Source organism: Nesoenas mayeri (genome assembly GCF_963082525.1).
Source record: "Nesoenas mayeri genome assembly, chromosome: 3".
In the NCBI taxonomy this organism is placed as follows: Eukaryota; Metazoa; Chordata; class Aves; order Columbiformes; family Columbidae; genus Nesoenas; species Nesoenas mayeri.
Window position 1 is genome coordinate 62,938,178 of NC_137544.1, and position 23,162 is coordinate 62,961,339.

The following is a 23,162-nucleotide window of genomic DNA, read 5'->3' on the forward strand; positions in this document are numbered from 1 at the left end:
TTTTGTGCCTAACTCACATTTATGAATGTAACTGACATGAAAATCAGTGTAAGGTGTTGTGAATCTTACCCCAAACCCATGAACTGTGTAGCAGAACCAGGAATTCAACCTATGGTTACTAAGTCCCTACCCAGCCTGCCAGTCAATAGACCGTATTTCCTTAGGTAGAGAATTACAGTAAATATGTCAAGTCAGCTGTGTACCATTGAGCTTATGTGATCGTACATCACAGACAATAAAACATACCACCATAAACCAAAAAGGCATATTCCACATAATTTCTAGTTTTGACACAAAGCGTTCAAATTCCAAGTGCAAACACATGAATTAAAAGCAGCTTTACAGGTGAAATCAAATATATATTGAAGCAGGGAGTGTTTTTCTGGCTTTTAGAGGATCTTTAAAAAATTGTAATAAAAAATTGCCATTACCATTTTGAATCTACAAGAATGACACATCAGTGGAAACGAAAAAATTTCCTGTCTCACTAATGCAAGTGGGCACCTTACTGCACTACGCCAGAGAAACTCACATGCCGCAGAAGGAATGGAAGTGGCACAACCACAACAGAAAGGATTTTAATCTACAAGCGCTGCACTGTGGAAAGCAACTGCTTGAGCAACCATGCTCCATGCCGATAAACCAAATCTTTCATGCTGCACTTAGAAAAACAAACTCCATTCACATAGGAAGGTCTTGCTACAAACATCTCCAAAGCTTGATAAGGTTCAAAGCCAGGGTCAGCTGAGGTAAAGAATGACAGCACACATATTTTTGGATGGTGAAACAATTTCTCTAAAATACAGAAGTGTGTTGTATTGCTGCTTCCAAAGAAACACAAACCACGGCAACACCACTATGGTCTTGAAATCACCTTGGTAAGATGATGGTGTGTTCAACCCGCTCCTGCAGCTAATCTTGTCTATGACTGTACAAAAGGTTTTGCTTCTTATCACCCCAAACAACGAAGCCATCGTGACTTGTGATCTGCCCCTCCCAAAGCAGCGGCACATTCATAAGGGACAGGTTGTGGGGCAGCAGGACTGAAACAAGCATAACTACAGCAACTAGGCAAGCGTGCTGAAATGCATCTCTGCGACAAGGAGCTGAGACCACATACCTGCCCAGGTTATATTCAAAGTCTGGTATTTCCTAGGGGCTGATCTCACACACACAATAGCTCTGGGGAGGCTAGAAAATGTTTGTGTTTCAGTAAGACAACCTGGAGACAGTGTGACTATTGAATGGCTCTGGAAATCATGCCAAGGCACGCAGTATAACCAGAGTTAGGGGACAGTAAGCCTGCAATAATGAGAAGATTTTATTAAAACTTTCCTGTCTTAAACTATTCAAACTAAAACTTTGTTTTTAATCAGTCTAACTGTACATTTGGGCTTTTTTCTTGAAAAAATGCTTCAATCTGCTACGAGACGTCTTCTTGCAGATGGACTGGTAATGAAATATAAATAGAATGCTAAATATGAAAAATGTAATGCACGGTGTATTTTTTCCTTATTTAATCTTAATTTGCACCTAGTCATTTTCATGCCGAGCATCTCATGTAGTTAAATAATTAGTGTAAATTAAATTTCACCTTTTTTTAACTGGCAAAAATGGTGAAACTGAGTTGCTAATTATTTTGAACAACTTGATAACCTGAAGACACTTATGGGTTTGAAAGGACAAGATACACAAGCGTTTAACAAAAGCAAGGAAAATTGTACACAACTGTGTACAGCAACTTGGCAGGGCCAGAAACCTCTCTCTGCAGAGCCTTATGACCGGGGCTATTAACCTCTGAAGATCTATTAAATGACTTCAGGATGTGAGAGTTCACTCCTGAGCAAGCCACTGCCTGCACACACACAGATACACCCCCTCAATGCCCGTGCACCCATGTTCCAACACATAGACTCTGACAAAATGTGGGGTGAAAGCTCCCGTGGGCCCCACGGTGCTCTCTCCTACCCTTTGCCGTCACAAACCTTGGCTCTTGGATTTTTCATCCAAGAGAGTAAGGGAAAATCAGGTAAAGGACACTCGAACCCTCCTGATTAACCACATCGGAAAATTGTGACCACGCTACTATTGGTAGTATGCACAAAAATTGCAACAATTTAGTATTATGCCCTTACATAATATTCATCTGCATTAAGAAAAACATGGAGTTGCAGAAAGGACATCACTATCAGCCAGCCAACAACCACTACGGAGCCAAAAGCAAAGAGTACTGGAGTTGACACAAACAGAAAGCATTTGATGAACTCCATATTTGGTTACAATCATGCAGATTCAGGAAAAGGTCTTTCTCCACCTACAAGATTTTGGTGTCCTTATATGCCACTACTTAGAGCCCCAGCTCTAAGCTGTAACAGTAACACATGACTACCTGAAACTAAGTCAATTCAGTATGATAAATTAAAATTCTTCTGAAGACTGAAATCTGTCATAAAAAGCAAGTTCCTTCTGAAGGATGTTGCAATGACAGTACAAGAGAAATCCTGCATTTGTTTGGAAAATAAGGACATAATGAGAGTAACACGGCCCACTTCCTTATAGTGCCTTTTGGACATCCCTTGGCCATGACCTGAATGGCCTCCTGTGTGAGAAAATACATGTTTCCGTCGGTGCTTGTTCACCTCCTCTTCTCCATGCAGAGATTATCAGCACTGGTGCAAGCTACAGAAGCGGCTCACAGACATGACTGTTTCTCATTATAACGTCGCAGCTGTGGTCTGTAATAACGCGTAATCAGCCACTGTGTACGTATGCATGTATGGTGGTATAAAAGAGAAGACCATAAATATCAGCACTCATTTTTAAATATTTGTAGTAAATAACAATAAAATCTCAAAATACAGTAGTTAATAACCCTACGGTGCAGTTTACAGCTATTTCACCTATAGATGAAAGGAAGGAAAAACACAGTATTTGGTCAAAACGAGAGGGAGCTGGCCAGTTTGAAGGGGAATTCAGGAGCATAAACCATTCCTGTCCTAAAAAGTCATTATTCCCATGCCTCTCCTAAAGACCTGTTATTCTCATGCCTTTATTTCCTAATATTATTATTTAATATTTGTATCCACGCCACCAAAAGAAGAACGTCAGGCTTAACAATTCAAAATGACTTTGAAGATCAAAACTGAGTAACAGCAAAGAAAATTGTCAAGGAAGTATTATTAAAGGATGATTTAACTTAAAATCAATTGCTTTTATTCTAATCCATTAATATAATTACTTGCTTCCCCTTTTCCATAAACTGGTTGTAAAGTCTCTTGAGACAGAGCACTATTGTAGTGTGTACTTGCCTAATGACCCTATAGGGGCATATTTAAAAGAAGAGATTTATACAACACTTTATAGGGGCAATCATAGCTCATCAAGTTATTTTCTTTTACACATGAAATCAGTCCCATTTAAGAGACTTTTCCCATTTATTATTCTATAGTGCTTTTCCAGAGGAAAAACAACGGGGGGGTGGGGGGGGAAGTGGTGGTGGAGGAGGATGGAATTTGGCATGCACATATACAAAACCCTCCAAGGACTGCACATGCCTGAGCAAATTCACTCTTCTGTCTGTTAAACATTCCCATCCCAAGATGTTGTTTCAAGACACATCCTCATAAGGAATAGCTGGACCTTGTCTGCAGCTGAGAGTACCAACACACAGTATTTAATTTCAAAACCAGCTATATCCTATCGCGCTGAAGGCTGAGTGCTGTTATTTCTTTGCCTTTCTTGCTTTTCCCGGCTTGCAAGCATCTCGCCATGCACAATTCACGTTACATAACTCCAGCTTATTAAAAACAACAGTTATTTAGCTAGATAGTGTGATTGATAAGGTAAAGTCAGAACTTGCTTATTACAGAACCCAGACAAAAGCTGCTCCTCAAATAATATGCCTGTGCAACATTAAACATATAAATAAGCAACTGCACCAGCACTGTTTACATTCAAAGTTAATTAAATCTTTCAAATTCAGGATACTGTACTCTAGACTACTCGGTGCCTCTTCTCACGCCCCAATATGCAAACTCCCGAGTGCATATGCATCTTATTTTTTAAAAGAGTGACCCATCCCCCAGTCATTAGAGAATAACAGCTGAATATTGAACCAATTAATTTATCTTGCAAGAACACTGTATTGCTTTAATGTTTTTGCTGAATTTGATGAGACAAAATCCTCCTCCCTGAGTTAGCTGCAAAATGCTTATGTTTCTCAATATCAATTCTTACTCATATCCCTCTTTTGGTTACGAAGTTTAAAAGCAGCAGCCAGAGAGGGTTAAACAGGTTTCCTGTCAATGCTCTGCAAGAAGCAAGTCTCCGTATTCCAGCAAGGCAAAGAAATCTGTTCAGGCCCTGTATATTCAGCATTACTCAGCACTATTAGGACCGTATACCAGGATCCCTGAATGCCCACCTGACAGTGTGTCCTCTATATTATGCAAGTGATGTGGTCTCCCCAAGGCAGATCATCACCTGACCATCCTGGTCTTTGCAGCTGAGCTGTATCCAGTGACATGCTCTGTGGAGCAAGCCATGGCCACATAACTGTATTCTCTTCTCGGTCACTTCTCCGGGGGGCGAAAGAGAAAGAAAAAAATAGAAACGCTCATATTTCTGGCATCACCACCACTGCAGAGCAATAGGGAGGCGACTGGCTGCCCCAGCCAGGAAGCAGGAGCTATGGGGGCTGGCTGCCGAGCCCAGACCTGGAACTAGGTCTGAGCCTGCTCCACTGCAGGGGAAGGGAGGGAAAAAAAAAAAAGAGAAAGAAAAAAAAAAGGCAGCACTTTCTCAGAGCAGGAAGAAGGGGAGGCCATGAGCGCTTCCTGTTGTGCAGCTGAAACAAGCAAAGACGTCATTACATTTACACTCCCTCAGGGTGTCAGCAGATTGAGGGCCAAAGTTCAGTCATTTCCAATGCACTGCAAGGAGGGAGGTTTTGGAGGAGAAACCAGCAGTGGCTTTATTGCTAACAGCGTTCTCTGCACTTGCATAGCAAAACAGCTAAGCAGCGTGTTACCAGGCTCAGCTGCAAAGTATCGTATGTGACTAGAAACAATATTTGCTTAGGAGCCATGCTGCTCTTATTTTTCTTGTACAGCTTGTGTAAGAATATTACTACAATATAGAAATGCACTATGCTCTCGCTACAGCCCATACTTCTGCAAGCATCTGGAAATCAAGTCTTACATATTTTTGGATCCATGGAGTAAAACATGTTTTGTGAATGCATTTGGGGCAAAACTACAACATAAAGCTACAGGGCTCCCTTGTCAGTTGTGGCTGACAACCCAGCAAAGTGAAGACAGATGCCTTCTTTTCAATTTCATCCCTGCCCTTCTGAAGCAGACAAGGCCCCAGCTTAAGGAAAACGGTGAAGGCACAGGAGTTGTGTAGTGGCATGTGAGAGTTCAGCATTTGGGAACTGATTGCCTGACAGGTTCTCCGTCTGACCCTAGGTAGATCTTTAGTAAACCTACCTGGCAAGCGTAAGGAGAACCTGGATTGCAGTCCTACCCACCATTACTACCTTCTTAAGTTAAACATTAGAAAGACTTATTTAATGGAAAGCATCATTAAGAATCCAAACTAGACCATCCCAGAGATTTCAGTCTCCACCGTTGAAGTCTTAAAGAGCAGTCAGAACAACCACCCTTGGGAAATGGTTTGGTTTTAGCTGGTCCTCTCCTGGGTAGGGGGATGGACAGTACACTTACACTCAGGAGACACATTCTAGACCCATTTTCGTTAACCGCTGGTGTCTGGAACTCTGGACTTTTCCTCTATACACTAAATGCGACAGATTGGGCAGCACTACCCCACTTAATAGAAAGTGATTTTCAAATAGAGGCACTTAATTTAACAAACTTCAATGAAAAAGGTTACACAGGGTTTGGAAAATGCTTTTATGGATTCTCATCTCATACTACCACCACTAGCTGAAGCAGAGTATTTTTGCCATTTTTCTGCAATAACCACCCTGTGGTCACACCAGGAACTGAAGCAAGCCTTTCGGCCCTAATAATTCAGAGTATTAGACCTGAAACTAGAGAACCATCAGTCTGTGTCTTGGGGTCATAAGAAATCATATCTTTTGTGGGGCATATGCGATGCCATTTGCTTACCAAAATAGTGCATTTTACTAAAAGAAGGCCAAATATTATCTTTTTAATGGGGCAGAGTGGAGGAGCTATGAGGTGCTGTGGGTCTATGGGGCAGTGGAGGAGCTATGGGGTGCTGTGGGAAATTAATTAAGTTATTTATAAACATATTCTTCTACAATGATATGAGCTGGTTTGGTTGTTTTCTAACTTTTATTTTAGAGGTAAATTTTTCAAAGACAGCTTAACTTGAAGATTCACTGCCCAGTTACCATGAAGCAACCTCTACTGCTTCTTGTCCTGACATTAGCTTGACGACTAAATCCTGAAGGTTCTCAGTGTGATACTAATCATCAGGACTCTTTTCAATAGAAAAAAAGCAGACAAATGAGTCTTTGGTGTTGACAGTGATTTGCAGTACACAATACACAATCTGAGGAAGAAAATCTGATTTTAATTCTGCATTGAATCAAAGCAGCATTAACTTTAGCAAAGGCAGATTGGATTGGTTCAATCCGAGTAAAGTGATTAGAATCTGACCCTTAAAAATGTGCATGCTGGATCAGAACCTGGCCCATGTCATACATACAGCGATGGGTTTCAGCAGTGACATTCTCCCAAGAGAAGGAAAAAGGGGACAAAACCTTCCAAGTACTGCAAGAACACTTCCACTGCATACAGCATCCTAAACAACATATAAGGCAGACATTTGATTTTCTGAAATCTGACTATAAAGTACTATGCTTACTCAGGATAAGTTGGTGAACTATTTTTAGCCCCATATCTAAGAATGAAAGAAATGCACCCACAATTTCTACTTTTGACTGTACCAAGACAATTGCTGCATGGCACAACAGCAGCTCCAGGAGAAGCTGTGCAAAAATTTGGCACCAGCACAAGGAATCACAACAGGTGTTTATCACACCTCTGAGCCTGCCTGTTGCAATAGTGGTCGATGAAGAGTAGAGTATGTAATAAGGAACAGCAGCGTTTTCGCAGACCCATCCACATCCTGAGAGTTAATCTTCAGGTAACTAAATCTTACTGTTCTGTTAGTTGAAGAATGGTATTAAACCATTCATGGTATTCTACCATGGTTTGGGGTGAGAAAGTGCTTTTCTCTGCAGTATACTTTTCAGCCAAATATGGCCCTAATATTTTTAAAAGAGCTGTACCTGTTGTTTTTTTTCTTTCATTTGGAGTTCAAAACTTGAAGTTAAGGGACAGATGGAAATGGTGAACTGGCTTCACTGTCAGTGCTCTTGGTATGCTGATGAAAACACATGTTTTTCCACTCCAGAATAGAAATTGGTTGCAGTAAGTAGAAATGCATATGGAAAACAACTCTTAAACAAAGTTGGCTACCTACAAAATATTTAACACTTTTACAGATTCCCACAAACACTTACACTTTTCCCCTTTACAATCCATCTGTGTAATACTTAGAATAAAGTCACTATAATGTATCACTCAGAAACTTAAACTACAGACAAGGTTTTTATAATTTTTTCACTTCCATTCAAAGGAATATTTGAGAAGTGCAAGTGGAAAAAACATTACATTGAGATTTTTTGTTGAACTCTCTCATCACTAAGTTAATTCTCTCAAGCAACCCTGTAAACACACAATTAAAACATCTTGTGCCACTTTTATGAGGAAAGCCAAGCAAATAATGATGAGAAGGTCCAATGTGCCAAACACGTGATAAGAGGTATTTATCTTTAAAGTATATGTGGTAGAAAACGTAAGTGTGGGGGCTTGTTTTTCACTATGAACCTGGTACCCAACCTAGATCCAGCAGTACACGGGATGAAGCATGAGAGACTGCCCACCGCTGACAGACAGGATCCAACCCACACTGAAGTGGCAGCAATCAGAAATCCCTGAAACATCCCCCATTATTTGTCTACTCATCCACCGCACTGGGCTGCCCCGTGCCATTCCTCCCGCCCCAGGAGGACACTGCCACCAGAACTAGTCTCTGCCCCCACATTCCTCAAGGGGTCTCCAGACACCAGGACACACAGAATCCCATTCAGAAGCTACTGGAAAAATGCAACATTGCAAAGAAAAAAACACTACTGGGATTATGTGGTAAGGATCTGGTTTATGGATGAAAATTTCATAAGTCTTAAATTTCAAATAGCATGATCTCATACATTGCAGGTGTGTGCAAGTTTCCATTGACATACAGTGTGAGAAGCGTGTATGTGTGTATACATATATATGTACATACATACGCTTGTGTATCTATGAATGTATATGTAAAAAATAATATATATGTAAGAATATATGAAAGTGATTGGGCTAAGTGGAACCAAAGCCCTGTGACTGTAACTATATTCTGTGAGCAACGGCTTACTGAGATTCTTTTGGCAAAACACATTAAGTCCTGGAAGCTCATCGAGGGAAAAGGTAAGCCCTTGTTTTAGGGCTTGCTCAAGTATTTAGATTTTATTTCAAATGTCTAACCAAGACAAAGCTGATCTGAAACCCATGTTTAAGAACCTGCAGTTTCCAGCAATAGGTAACCTAATTTCAAGAAACCAAAAGCAAATGCTAAAATATTTATTGAAATTGCTTTCATGGAAACAATGAGAAAACACTATAAAAATGTTAGAAATATTAAATCAACTTGATTGCTTCTGTATCTCATGAATTCAACAAGATCCTAGGCAACAATAATATTTAGAATAAATATTTTTCTTATGGGAATAGTATCTTCACTCAAATTGACCAGATGATATCAATTAAAAAAACAAAGATTAGATAGAGAAAACACATCTACTGACTTAAAAATGAAACTGTACTCCAGTGAGTACAAAGCTTGTTTAAGAAGATATTTACTTTTCCTTTCAAAGATCTCTTTTCACAGGCTTTTTTGCCTTACAGTATTTTGAACTAATTTCAACCTAAATAAATAAAATCTGCTCACTAAAACTTCAGAAAGTACACACTACTTGGTGTAAAATACTGCACACATACGCAAATATTAATATATCCAAAGCAAATCCAATACTGATCCCACATTGTGCACTTATGCTATACACCCACTTTAAAAAAAAAAAAAAAAAAAAAAAAAGGAAGACAAGCAGGACAAGCAGTGAAATAAATAAATAAAAATCAGTGATACAAAAATAAAGTTTCTACGTAATATACCATCTGTTCCACCAGAAAACCATGCTGCAGCAAGCCACAGGGGCTACAGCTACGAAAAGCCCTTGTAGAAGAGCCAAGTGCTGTAGTGAGCACTTTTGGAAGCCACGGAGAACTGTTTCCCCGATGTCCTCAGAGAGCTGCCCAGATTCTGCAAGCCCAGGGTCAGGGGTTCACAGTGTCCCCATAAAGCCGGGCAGCACTGAGGAGCAAGTGCTGGTTGTTTGAGGTTGTGGTGTTGCGCCATGGCTTTTGACGGGAAAGCTCTGTCTCCAGAGTTACAGGCACAGTAAACTGGATTTCCCCGACTTTTCCACAGACCACACCTCCACTGATGCTGTTCCCTGCTCTTGTGCTACGGATCTCCTATCTGCACACAGAAATAGTTTCCGGAACATGGGAATGGGCACCCTGGTATGCCTGCTACCCAGGAGGCTCATTAAAAACAGGAGCTGCTGTTGCATGCCAGATGCTTGCTCACTGTTGTGTGCCTTGCAGCAAGTGAAGTGCGAGTCTTCCAGCCGCTCGGGCAGAGAAGCAGGCAGGAGAAACCCGGATCAAAGAAGCACTAAGGGGTGCTCTGTTATGGTTAGGAAGGCCAATTAAGGTGCACAGGCCTCTCCTTCCAGCTGGCAAAGTCTCGGGTACTCAAGATGATGTAGTAAGAATTTACTTCTGCCACTTCTATTATTATTCATTACGTGTATGTGTGTGTGTGTGTTAAAAAGGTATCCTACCTTTCCAGCCTTTGCTTGCAATATCACACCAAATACGGGCTTCAGGGCAAGGTCTAAGTTCTTTAAACCATGTTTATGAAGGCTTTGCTTTTGCTCTCCGTCACCACCCCCAGAACAAATGATGGAATTGCAGAACCCTGGGCAATTAGGAGACCATACCTGGACTGGAGGGAATTCATGAGCAAACACATTATCATAGCTCTCATTAATAAAATAATAAACTGTGCAATTAGAGTGGGTTGTACACATACCTCAGGGTATGCAGTAAGGCACAAATTTAGAAATGGATTGTTTCCAACAACCAACAACAACTTAAACAGGCAAGGATCCTTATCAAACAATTAGGTTACTCAAGAATTACTCCAATAAGTGGCCCTTTTTGCCCAAGGTTATGAATTCTAAAATCATGTCATAATCTTTGGTTGATCTGAGTTTTTTCCTCTTCCTTTTTTATTTTGTTTGTAGTACTAAAAAAAAAAAAAAAAAAAAAAGAAGAAATAAAATAGCTCATCAACCCATCAGGTACAAGAGTACAAGAGGGAAAGTGAAAAGAAAAAATCCAGTTATCAGTGATAACCCACTTCAATACAGTGTTACTGGGCTTCAGATGGAAGACCAGATACATAGGACAGGCAGGTTACACCAAATGAAACACACTAGAACTCTGCAGACCTCTTGTAAATATTGTTCTCTTGTATCTATATGCTGAATAAAAAAAAACCAAAAAACAAAAAACCTCTGAAATTAAATTATACCACTTGACACAAGAAGGTATCAGATCTCATTAAAAAATAAAAAATGAAAAAATGACCTACACAAACTGAAATGAAATGCAAGTTTCTCGTATCTTAACAAGCAGTTCCAAACCCAGATAAAGCGATGTCATTGGAGAAAGCAGCATACAGTACATGTAAGGCACAGTCCAGGCTCCAAGCTCACAAACTCTGCTGGAACTAAGATGCCCTCAGGAACCCAGCAAGTTCCTTTCTCAGATGAAACCACCACCCAACCAAAACCAACACCTAAAACCACAGCTCTAAGCCACCATCAGTTCCAACACTTGTACCTAAGACTTCACACATTCTATATTCAAATCACAATGAAAACACCTGGGGTAGATAATATATCTTCACTCTTTCTTTCCAAATTACCTTGTACCATCTGGCAACGTAACAATCATTTCTGTGAGAGTGCCTTTTGTTTTATATCTCCTCTGCCTCAAGTATCTGGAGGCTGTTTGCATGCAGACAGTTTCTCCAATATTCTCACCTAGTGTCACTATATCCAAAGGAAAGCAAACCCCGCATCCTGGAGGTTTCCAGCGATGGGCTGAGCCAGTCACAAGGAACTTTATTTCAGCAGTACAAATACAGTCTACAGCTGATGGTAAAATCCTGGTCTCATGAAAAAAGGATCACTAACAACTTGCCATTCTGTACTTTTATTGAAGTCAGGGTTTGATCCAAAATAAGAGTTTTCATTTTATTCACAAAAGACAGGGCAGTTCACACAGTAACACAAGATGTGCTGAGCAGTTTGGTGTCATCTTCTCAGCTCTGGGGCACTGATTAGAAAACTGTGAGATAAGGGCAAGATGATTTTGTGCTTGACACCAGAAAAGTGATGGTCAAGCAACAACACAACGAGCATTGGCCTTATGCAAGTGTTTTTTATGCTTTCATTTACATAATCTATTTACACAGGTAGTCTGTTCATGGATTGACTTGCAGGTCACATTTCTACAGCCATGAGACCTGGCACCACTAGTTCAGCCATGGCACTGAAAGGTGTGTCCTACCAAAGGGGTAAGGGTTAACAAGCACCACCCACAAGTTGACTGTCATGAGCCACCCATGACAGGGCCTCAGAAATGATCCCTTAATAACCTTCTGACTAAACCAAGAGTGACACGATTACATCCTTCAGAAATAAGAGGACATAAAAGGAATTCAAAGTGTTTCACCTTAGAAGGCAAACATTTTCAGGGTCCAACAGGACACAAGCTTGGCCGAATCAGTCACAGGCAATAAAAATGGCCACACTCAGTTACTGACTGCTGGTATCATCATATCAGCAATGTACCAGCGAACACTGAAGAACTCTTCAGACAGATCTCCTGGGTAGATTCAGATACTCACTGCACCAGTGCAAAACCACAGCAGTTCATCATCGAGAACTAGGATGATTTTTCTACGTGTTTAACAAAGCGTGGCTGTGTATGTGGATCTATACACATGCTTGTGAAATAAATGCTAATATTCACACATAAATAATGCAAATGAGTTTGTTTATTTAAAATATTTTGACATTTAAATAATAGCAGAAGTTGAGCCTACATTGCATCTAGGAAAACTCTTCCTCTCAGTGACAAACAAGCCAGACCTGGAACCATCAGCTCTCAAGAAGTTATTCCTGGTATACTGTACTGTGAAGGAGACAGGACATGACTGGAGGCAAAAGCTGTGATGACATAAGTGTATAGGCATATACTCAGACATGCATGCTTAAATATTTTTTTATGCAATACAGCAAAACCCCTCACTTTTCTGGTGTAAGCTATTTATTTTTACGGGAAAACATCAGAGCAGGAGCCAAAAAACTGCATTTTTCACTCAGATAAAAACACAGGTGTAATCTCATCATCTGGATGTAATACTGTCTGAATTATGTAATGAAACTGAGAAGCATGACACTCTGTTTTCTAGTGTGTGAGTCTGTAAATAGCCACAAAATCTATATATTACAGTTTTGGCTTGCCAGACAACCGACTTGACTGAGAAAGACTTAGTCAAAATGTTTCATTTATTCCCCTGCTTGCTAGTTAAGTGGGTTGAACTACTGACCAGGATCAAACGATACTGCAACTAAATTAAATCAAAACAGCACATAAACAAACATAAAGATGAATACCTGCAAGCACTGAGCAAGATTGTATTGTATTCTGTGTGTAAATTATCTGTGGAGATGTCAAACAAGAGAAGTCAGAGGATGCTACCACAGAATCCAAGACAGTGCCTTCTATTGGATCTTAATTACTCATCAAGACATCCTTATACAACTTGCAACTGGACAGAGATTTTAGAGACTGTAGTACTAAAACTCCTCAGGTTGAGGACTTAATGTTAGAGGGAGACTTGATCTGATAAAAATAACCTCTTGTAGGCAATTATAATTCACCATCAGTCATATTCAAACCTCCCCTCTCCATCTGATTTATCTTCCTCTCTAGGCCTCATTCTCAACCAGCATACATCCAAAAATGTGTATCTGGCATCCTTGTTTTCTTCTTTAGTTACTAAGGCTGTGAAAGAAAATTAAAAGGTTTCTCTCATAGTCACTCCATTTGTGGAAAATATGCTGCATTGAAGCTTTGGAGAGGTGTACGTAAACGAACTCCATCGGCCCATGTGTCTTTCTCTTTCCTGCCATGCAGAGGATGATCTAGGGAGTAAGGGAACGAAAGTCAGGGCACATCTACTGAAATCTATTTCACCATTACTACAGAAAAACAAGCAAAGACCCCAGACACACCACTATCAAACACCACACAGAAGATACAGACCAAAACTAAAGCAGAGGTTGTACACTTAGCTTTTACAAGTGAACATGTTCAGGTGAACCTGCCATCATGGAAGGTTCACGTTTATCAACTCTGGATGCTGAAACCTGTACAACCCAGAAGCAAAACAAGCTTTCCAAGGTGGTGTATAAGCACACATTGTCCTCACTCCAAAAGAGAAGTTCTGGAGGATCCGATATGCTTCCATTTCCTTATGTACTAGTTTCTACATGGTAACAGATTTCAGCTATTAATGAGCTGAGCTAAAAACAAAGTAGAGGAAATGATGGTACTATATGTTATCCTTTTGTCTCCTGATGTTTCACAGAACAAAGTCCTGTCAATAACAAACCAGATGAAAGCAACGTGCTGTGGGAACCTCTGTGTATCAGTTCCGACTCACAACTTTACTCCTTTGCAAAAACATAGTTGACTCAAAACTGTCCTACTAATTACTCCAAATTATGTAGTAGTTTTACTGATGCATGACTGATTCTGAAGTTTTGCACCAACAATTAAAATTACCCACTACAATAAATTAGGTCAAAGATGAGTACAATTTGTGTATTTTTTAATTAGTAATTAAGTAAATCAGAGATTAAAAACCTAAAACAGAAGTGAACAATATGTAACAGCATGTATTAAATATGACAGATAACTTATTAGACCCACTTCATTAACCTCTCCATCCCAACATTTTGCCACCATACCAACCTACTGCAGAGGCAGTGCCACTGTTTTTGGCCTCACTCTAGCTCTAAAACAAACACCTTCCTGTGAGTTTGTTTCACTAACATCATGCTAACATCACTAACATAATTTCACTAATGTCGTTTCCTACTCAAGCATATTATATAAATGATTCCTACCCTTACACTTATCACAAATTTCTTCAGAGGTATTAGTAACATCTTGCTAAGCCTGTATCGAAATTCGACTGTACCTCACAAAATTAAATGCATGTACTTATCCGTTATTTAAGCCTTAAGAAAACAAAAATTCTAGCCAAGCAACACTGTGAAAATATCCACTAACTTCTAGAGGAATTCTTCTAATACTGTAGGCACAAAATAATGGAACAGGCTGCAAGTTCTGTTTGACACAATTTTACTAAAAATGTTGGAAGTAATTATATTCACATAGCTTTGCTGAGAATTTAAAGCAAAATCTCAAAGAGCCTAGTACCATGACCTCTCCTGGCGATCTAAATAGACTATCGTATCACACAGCATCAAAATGTCCAACTTTATAGTCTGAAGTTCATAGCTAAATTCAATCTCTTCAAAAGTGTAGAAACTTTCATACTTAAACAGGATAGGGAACTTGGTTGTAGGAGTCTATGAATGTCCAGCCAAGGATAAATACCTTTTTCTCTAAAGAACTATTTTATCTCAGACAAATGCAGGGAAAAACCTTTTATAAGCAGCTTCAGAAACTGTGTTCATACACATAACTGATTTTCAATGGGAATAAGTCAACATTAGTCTCTGTATTGTAAGAGAGGACCATGAATTGTACTCTATTCTCTCTTCTCAAATGTTAACAGAATAGTTTCAGAAATTCGGATCTCAAGATGAGTCAGTAGTCACAGGTGTCTCAGAGGCCTCAGTCATACACTGCCAGCGTGCACAGATCTCAGTTATCCAGGGGCCTGCGTTACTCTCCAGAGCATCTTTTTCATTGCTAATGCTTGCACTGACAGAAATAAAATCACTCTCAAACTCTGCATAAATTGACAACAGTTAGAGCAAATAAAGATCTATTTTCCAGCTAACTGAACTATTTTAGCTGTCTTTGAAAGACAAGGAACATGAAACTCCACACACTTTTAGTACTTTCATGAACAGACTACATTCAAAATTAACTATACAGAGCTATGAAGACTCTTAATAGACGTCAGCAACTTAGTCTCTGTTGAATGCTTTGGTCTAAACTAAATAGTTTTTGCTTTAACTAAATATGTCTTGTTGTCAAGGAAGGGTAATCCCAGTTATTATTTTATGCTATTCTTTCTTCACATACTACATGTGTTTTGTTTTAATGCAAACCACAAATATAAAATACATAAATACAGAGATTGGGCCATTTATCTTAAACAAAAAAAAAACAAAACAAAACAAAACAAAGCAAAACAAACAAACAAAAAAACAAAAAACAAAAAACAAACCAAACAAAAACCAACCAACCAAACAAACAAAAAACAAAACAAACAAAAAATAAACACTAATATGCAGGAGAACCCCACAGTCTAATAAGACTAATTCTGATAATCCTGCTCCTGTCCTGTCAGATTTTTTTTTAAACATAAAGCTCCTCTCTGCCTAAGCACAGATATTACTCTATGGGAAAAGTGCTCATTAAATAATATTATTTCAACAAAATTAAGCATTCTGCTCTACTAAGTTCTTCAAGATTATATCGTGACCTACAATGTGTAATTGGACATTTCTTTCCATTTTTAAAATTGTTTATCAGAAAACATCCAGTATTACTTCTTATTCATAAATCACTTGATAAGAAGTGCACCCAAGCTCTGATGGTCTACCACCAAGCCCAGCAGAGGAAAATTCCACCAGGGTTTAGGGAAGTTTAAGTTAGCCCAATCAGGCTGGCAACGATACTAACCTCTGCAGCTAAGAAAGTCTAAAACTCACTATAAATTATCGAAAATAATCTGGGGGTTTTCTGCTTTTTTTCATGAGCATTTTCTTATGAAGAGAGTCAAACCCTGCTTTACTGCACTACCTGTAAAATGTCACCTGACAATGCCATTTCAATTCCCTTCAGCTTCTCTAGTTTTCACTTTTCTATTAAACTGAACTATACATGCAAATCACCTAACTGCTTTCCTTCGTATGGAATTTCCAATGAACCACTATCTAAAAAAGAAACTTTCTATAACAATCACACCTTGAGTTCCTCCTGTATGACCAACAGCAACTGAAACATGCCTTTCAAAAAATACTGTACATCCTTTCCCCTCCACCTTTGGCAGCTTACATAAATCAGACATTTTAGCCAGAGCTGCAGCAGGTTATTACAATTTACTTAAGTTGCAATGAGGTGAACTTAAATTTTTAAGAACAGGGGTATTCTCTACAGATTGTTTTGTGCAAGCTGACATTTCTTGCATATTAAGAGTTGCATTTTTCAGACTCTCTTAAGTATATTAGTGCAGAACTGTCAATCGCAAGGAAAAAAAAATGTGTTAAACACAAACTGAGTGCAACAAAATAAACTCATGTGTTCATGAAGTGGCCATAAACCCACTACCAACTACACTGTTACATTACTTATCTTTCTGTGTCATTTTTAGAAATAAATTTTCTGTTGAGATCAAGTCTACACTCACAGAGCTAGAATGTGCATAAACAAACTCAGAAAAAATGATATAATCACTATACAAACTGGATGTATCAGCGTAACCATATACCAAGGGAATTTATATCACATAATTACATCCATAGTGGTACACTGTTTTACTTTAAGAATATTGCCAGCTAAGTGGTACATTTTTGGTAGGTACACCCTGAGGCCCCCATCCGAAGAAAGTGGAGAAAAAGAACACATATAGGTTTTTGCTTACTCATATATAAATCTATGAAAAAGTAAAAGGCAATATTCAGTTTCAAGAAACAGTAAAAGCAGCATGCCCAAGGCAGAACAAGGAAATACAGAAACACAAGCAACGTTGTGACCATAAACAGTTGTGGTCCACACTTCACTGCTACTACCCCGGCACACAGAGAACAAGAGTGATCATTCTGCAGATGTGCAAAATGTGGCTGGAAGATGAGTGAAAATAAGCACCCAGAAACCACAAAACTGCCTCAGAGCAAGAAGAAAGTCTTATGTTTAGACCATATTAATGACTGTGAGAAATTAATCACAACACAATTAAAAAAAAAAAAAAAAAAAGGCAAGACTTTTAATTTGACAGGCAAAGTTACATATCTTCTGATTATTTCACATTGGGGATTTGGAAACACCACATCAGATTGTTTCCCCTACCCATACCCATACCCTCTCACCCCTTTTCCATGCTCATAGTTTTGTGAGAAAGAATTCTGTGGACAAATCTTATTGGGGGTAACCAACTACAAATGAGTGGCTAGGGTAAAGTCAATTGTTTCATTTATGAACAGAAGTTCAGAATGCCTCCCACTTGCTATTTCAGTAAAACAATCTCCAAAATCAGATCTTTCCAGAGATTAGCATACTCTTTAAATTCATTTATGATTTCTTAGGGTCTAAGTAGGGGCTCGCTAGTTGATTATCATGGAAAAACTTCTAATACTCCTATTTACAACAGATTTTTGCTCTCAGGCTGCCAGAATAGTGCTTTTACAAGTTCTAATCTCACTTGAGAGTTAAAAATATGGCCCAAATTAATTGCTTTTTAGTATTTCCTGTTAAAATAGAACAGTTGTTGCAACATCTTATGAAAAATGTTTAAGCCCCAAGAAGAGAAAAAAAATCATACAAAGCCGCTATTTCCTATTAAAATGGCACAGCCAGCTTGAAACTTTCCTTCTTCTGTGATAATTCTGTGTTATTTTAATTAAATGTAGCATCCAAAATTACTGATTGAAACGTGAAAAACACTATTCTGCATTTTCCATCTAGCTTATGCTTTGCCTTGCTGTCTCTTCCCTTCTTCAGGAACTGCTAGATAGGTCCTTCTATTGGGAAAGTAAAAACAAAAAAAAGAAAAATAAAACAAACAAAAAAAACCACAAACAAACAACATACATGCTTAAATTACAGGAGAAAACTAAGTAACTTCAAAAATAGTTACTTTAATCTGTAACATACTACTTCAGAGACGCTGTTTAAGAAATCTGTTAAGGAAAAGTAACCTGCCTCTTTAAATAGAAGATTTTTAAAGCAGTTTCCTCATAACTTATCGGACTCTTTTCAAATAACAAAGGTATGCAACCTCTGCACTCAACACTTCTATGGAGCTCCCAAGAGTATTAGCAATTAAATCTTGCTGAAGACTTTAACCCATCAGATCCAACAATAATTATGCATTCCTCCTGCTAGAAGGGCCAATAATTTAAAACCACTCTTCTCAATGACTGAGGTAAGACAGGTAAACCATTTTCCTTTCTTTACCATTTATTAAAGCCATTGACATGAAGAACCACCTTCTGCAGGATCTGATTTATGTTAGGACCTAAGACAGGCAGAGAAAGTTAGTACTCAGCTCTGACATTTTATAATACCTGGAATTATTATGCAGAATCAAGTGAGAAATACACGGAACTAGTACTTGCTGCGCTCTACTTACAGAGCTGGATGGATAACTATCAACATAATTGACCACAAAGCCCCACCATACTCGAATTTGAAAGACAGCTTGCCATATTTCATAATACAAGTCACATAACTGTGACTTGTACTACTCTACAGTAATATTCTTGAATAGCAAGCATGTTTCTCTTTGATGAGTATTTTGCTAGGTAAACCACTTCTGCCATGCACAGAACTCCTATACTGCCATTACTTCACCCAATATGGTTAAATTTCAAAACTAGTAATTGCCCTGCTAATGACTCAAAAACCATGAGAAGAGGGACATGCAAAATGGTACTCATTACTTTCACTTTTGTTTAAATCCCATTCACCTTCATTCTTTTAAAAGCAAGCACCTAAATAAATGACTAAACAAAGAAGTTTGGCAAAGTGCTCAATTATAAATTCCCTGCTTTAAAAATTTTCAGCCTAGCTACAAACATGTGGACCGGTGTCATAAGTTTAACTCGTATAACTGAGTCCAGCCAGTGGTATTAGAAATAGTTGAAAGTCAAAAAAGAATGGCCTTGTAGGGTGCCACCACAAAAACTAAACATGATATACTGCCAAACACTCAAGCAGACACATGTACCATTATTCAGGAAGGACCACATGAATGCATATGGCTCTCTGTTTTGTCTTCATAGTAACAAGAAGGTTTGTAAACAGATCTCTCATATGAGGCAATCTAGTCACTTGAGAATCTAAAAATCTGCCTTTGTAAAGAAGCACTCTGCACTGTTGCCACACAATTGGACCTAGATACACAATTAAAAGTCCTCTACGTTTGTGCTTTAGGACAAGTGCTGCTCAATTTTATTCTTACCCATAGCAGTGATGTCTTAAAATGCGACCTCAGCCAGGATGCATACCTCTGCTATGCCAAATAGCCATTGGAAAATAATGTTAACACAATAGCCTATAAAAGACTAAAAATTTGGATTGTTCTATCAACAAGGGTAATGATACTCTGACTTTGTACCATACCACTGCTGCCTTTGCAAAGTTGAAAATCACAGTAACCTTAAGTGTACTTACAGATAACAGCAGTAATTTTTTGAAACTCACATGGAAAAAAACCCCTCTCAGCCTAATCTACAACACTAACAACTGTTTTTAAAAAATTAGGCAAAGCAAAAAAGAAATTAAGAAAGTTTCAGGTAATTCATACCTGAAATTTCAGAAGTATCGCATGACTGGAAGGATAAGGAAAGATTTAACATCTAGCTGTAAATAAATACAACCCCCAGGTTCCAGGATATCTATCTAAATATGTCCACGTGTTGCAAACCTAACAGGCAGAGTCTCTTTTATCTTTAAAAACAGATGCAAATTTTTAGCATGTCTGCGTATCATTTTCACTATCAAAATACTAGGGATTCTGCACTGTGTCCTCATAACCTGAGGAGCAAATTCCTCTGGTAATCAGTGGCAATTCACAACAACAGAATTTAAACACTGGGCCCACTGAATCTGTACGTTGTTAGAGGAGTAGTTCTTTCAATTTAGTAATCACTGTAATTACTCTATGTCCCCAGAACTCCTATCGATGACCACAGCCTACTTGTGCTAGGAGCTGCACAAACTCGGCACAGAAGGCACCATTCCAAAGCACAGATCCCACAGAGTAACACAGACCTATCAATTAATAGTTTGCTTTTGCCACCCCAAAAACTTGATTTACTTCCATAATAATTCAGAGTCTAGATATATTAGGGCAGGAATAAAAAAGTAACACCCTTGACTAAGTAGGCATGGTTTCTGTATTATTTAATAACATAAAAAAACAGGCAGACTTTACATTAAAGTTGACTTCATTTTAAAATTTAAAGGGGTATTTACGAATTATTGTAGTAAAAAAACCCTTTAATTTGTGCAATTACCATACGAAGGAAAAAAAAAAAACAAACCTCGACGTTTGACCATTACTGCCAACTAATAAGAAAAACAGAACTCCTTTTCTGGGAAATTAAGCTCGGACGACGTTTATCGTTGTCCTGGGGCGAGCCCCGGCCGCCTGCCCGCAGAGACAAGCCGTGTTGGCCGGCGGCCGGCCGAGCCCGCGGGCCAGAGGGGCTGAGGCTGCGGGGCCTCCCGCCGGCTTCCCCGCCCGTGGGTCGGAACTCTCCGGGGCACCACCTGGAGCAGCGACATCAGCTGCTTCCCCTCCGCTTCGGGCTCGCTCACAGAGGGGACGGCCGTGCCGCCCGCCAGCCCCCGGCCGGGGCGGCCTGAGGAGATGAGGGGCATCACCTGAGCTAAACCAGGGCTTTCCCCTGTCCGCGCCGCTTGCTCCGCAGCGGCGGGGACGCAGTGTCCCTGCGCGCCGTCCCCGCCTGCCTCCCGGCGCGGTGCCGGCGTGAGGTATCCTGTGCGACAGGCGCGGACGTGCCGCTTACATAATCACCGCCGGCCGCACGCGTACCCCGCGTTACATAAGGGACCGTGCCCCCGCCAGCGCCCGCCCGCCGACACCCCCGCGGCAGCCCCGCCGGCCGGCGGGCAGAGGGAGGGCCCCGGCGGCGGCGGCCCCGGCCGAGCCCCTCGTTAACCCCCTTCCTGTGGTGTTTACACGTCATGGAACATTCCCGGAACGGGCCAACGTCCCACCCACTTCAGGGAACAGTCACCGCGGCGCAGCGCGCACACACGCACTCACACACGCGCACCCCGGCACGGCGGCGGGTCTCCCCGCACACACGCTGCGCCCGCCGACCCCCGGCGTCCCCCGCGGGGACGTGCCGGCAGCCGGAGCCACTCCTCCTTCCCCCCCCCCCTCGGCCACCCCCGGCGCCCCGCCCGCCGCCGCGCCGGGTGGCCCCGGGCGCCCCCCTCGCAGGGCGCCCCCCCCCGCAGGGCGCCGGAGGCCGCGGAGAGCGCCCCGTCGGGGCGGCCCCCCCGCGGGCGCCTCTCCCCGGCGGTGACCATGCCCATTCCCCGCCACAGGAGGGGATTACGCAAGGCAGCCTGCGCCTCATCTGCATACACTTACAAGCTGGGTATTCCCCACATTTCCTAACGGCGTGTCACCGACAAAGGCCTGTCCCCGGCCCCGTTCCCCTCCTGCGCCGGCTCCGTAGGGCACTGGCCGGACCGGGGGAAGGGCCGCCGGCCGTGGTTCCCCGGGGACGGTGACTGCCAGCGCCCAGAGCCGCCGCCACAGAGGTGACTTACCGGTCCGGCGGTTTTACAGCCCCGCCGGCGCCCTCCCCCGCGCCTGCCCTCCATTTACCCCTGCAACTCCAGGGCCGGGGGGGCTCCCGGCGGTGGCTGCTCCGCCAATTTCTCCGGCAGCACTTGGAGCGTCGGCGTCAGACCCCCCGCTCAGCAAGCGCCCTCTCCGCCGCGGCCCGAAAGCCAGCCCCGCGGCGCCCGGCACTCGAACCCTGCCGCCGGAGTGCCCCCCGCCGCCGGCGGCTCGGCGCGGCTGTTTGCTGGTGCCGGTGACAGGGGACGAGCGGCGGGCAGGGGGCGGGCAGGGAGGAGGCGGCTGCCCGCAGCAGCCGCTGCAGCTCACCTGGAAAGTCACCGAGGAGGAAGGAGGGAAGCCCTCCCGGTGCCCTTGTTGTTGCTGATCCCGCCGGGCGCTCTTGTTGCTCCTTTGCTAAGCGCTTGCCTGGAGTGAGGTGGCTCGCGGTGCTTCTTTATATATAAAGACAGACAGAGATATTCCAGCGGCCAAGGGGCGCCCGTTTCACGCATTTATCTCAAGGCAGGTCATTTCTCTCCCTCTTTTTGGAAAGGATCATCACCATCACCCTGACAGTGGCGGAGGGGCTGGTGTGGCACGGGGGAGAGGCGGAGGCCCGGGAGCCGCAGCCCGCCCTGGCCGCGGCGGGAGGGAGCGCTCCGCGCTGCAGGCAGCTCTGCCGGGCTATTCCTGGCACCACTTCCCAGAACAGAAGTTACGGGGCGGCGAGCGCGGAGCGAGCGCGGGGAGCGCGCCGCCCGTGACGTCACCGGGTCCCCCCGCGCGCCGGCGGGGAGCGAGCGGGGCGCGACCGGCAGCGCCCGGCCGCGAGGTGATGGGCGCTGCCCGCCCGTGTGCGTGTGCGGGGCGGCCAAGGGAGAGGTGCGTCGTGCGGCCGGGCAGGGAGGAGGCTGGGCTGCGGAGGGCGAAGCCGCAGTCTCTCCCCGCCGGCGGAGATCACCGCTCCCCCTCCCCCTCCCCGCCGAGGGAACTCCCAGGAGAGCCAGTCCCGACTTGCCGTGCACCAGGCGTGTGTCCTCCCGGCCTGAGAATTTCCTCCGAGGACGCGGGATCCTCCTTCCCCCTCCCCTCCCGCCGCTTCCTTTTTTTAT

The 23,162-nt window shown here is 42.1% G+C and overlaps 1 protein-coding gene across 4 annotated transcripts in view; it reads right to left on the bottom strand.

The window, feature by feature from the left end:
- Window positions 1–22,913, bottom strand: part of HIVEP2 (HIVEP zinc finger 2) — a 141,965-nt gene extending 119,052 nt beyond the window's left edge. For all 4 annotated transcript variants that reach the window (XM_080341337.1, XM_080341336.1, XM_080341339.1 and 1 more), the window contains exon 1: window positions 22,378–22,913. The gene's annotated coding sequence lies outside the window, so the exon portion shown is untranslated. The remainder of the gene's footprint in view (window positions 1–22,377) is intronic.
- Window positions 22,914–23,162: the final 249 nt, after the last annotated feature.